Below are 1,258 nucleotides of genomic sequence, written 5' to 3'. Positions count from 1 at the left end.
TGGGTTGTGACGAGTCCTTGGGCGAATGGACTCTTATTTTAAAACCACCATCCTTTTGAGAGGATGTTGGAGTTGATTGTGGTTCCCGAGCTGTGCATTCAACAGAGGACGAAAGAATGTCCTCTACGAGGTAGGTTTGGGTAGGGTTCAGCGTGTGCACGCCTTGTTCAATAGGGGTTCCCTCTAGAACAGGGTCCCTAGAAATGTGGGCAGTACTAGGAGGGGGGCTAGGATGTGTGCCTTCGGCATCTTTTACTCCCTCTTCTATCTCCAACTCTTCTTCTTCGTCGTCTATTACGACTTATGTCCCCAAATCCACTGCTTCTGTGGGCGCTTTAAGCTCTGGTTGGATGTGGAAGAAGACATCGTGTATCTACTCTGTTGGGGACTCTTCGTGAACAACCTTGCGCAACCTTCTGCGCTTTGGGGCAGCCTCTGCGGGGCTTTCTTGGAGTACAGCCATTGTGACCACAACCTCTGTGTTGGGCCTTCTTTGATTTCTTCTTCTTCCCTTTCTTTTTCTCAGAAGAGTCAACATACTTCTGAGTCTTCTTTGTCTTCTTTGGTGGGGGACTTGCTACTCTCGGTCTGTCCTCACTCACCTCTCTAGCCTCTGCTGGCTTCTCCATTCTTCCCTCAACCCTCATCTTTTGCACTCTCTCTCCTAAGGGGATACCTATGTGTGGAGGGGTTTCAGGGACCGKCTCTGGCCTCCTGTATCCACGTCTGTACGCTTTCCTATCTCCGTGGCTAAGGTATTTGAGCATGGCTTTTGATAGAGGTCTTGGGCTTTTGTACCCTAGCTCATGCTCTGTGGGGTGGAACTCCTTCATCGGATACAAACGCGCATTAGGTTCTGTAGAGGGCAGCTTCTCTGCTATCATTTGACCAAAGACCAGACCAAAGAACCTCTGTAGGATAAGGTTTGGATGATTGAGATCCTCTTTGGCCTTCTTCTGTGCCTTCACTTTAGACTTCTCACCCCTCTGAGTGGCGCACTTCTTCTTGATTAATCCCACCATGTCTTCGAATATGAGCTATGCGTAATCAAGGGCCAGGTTAAAATAGATTCCATATACAATGGAAAGGATTGGCATGTGAGGCTTGGTCATGGCTGACGACCTTCCCTGTTAGACAGCAATTCACTATCGAGAACARAGTGTTCCAAATTGGGGGAAGGCCTTTTCGTTTGAATTCAGTCCTTTTAGCAATTTTTGTCTTGGCAGTGTATGAGTGAAATTCAAGAAATTGGATCAAT

Source organism: Cynara cardunculus, unplaced genomic scaffold (genome assembly GCF_001531365.2).
Source record: "Cynara cardunculus var. scolymus isolate 2C unplaced genomic scaffold, CcrdV1 Un_Scaffold_7802, whole genome shotgun sequence".
Taxonomy (NCBI): Eukaryota; Viridiplantae; Streptophyta; class Magnoliopsida; order Asterales; family Asteraceae; genus Cynara; species Cynara cardunculus.
The sequence above is the reverse complement of the archived record's forward strand: the minus strand, read 5'-3'. Positions refer to the sequence as shown.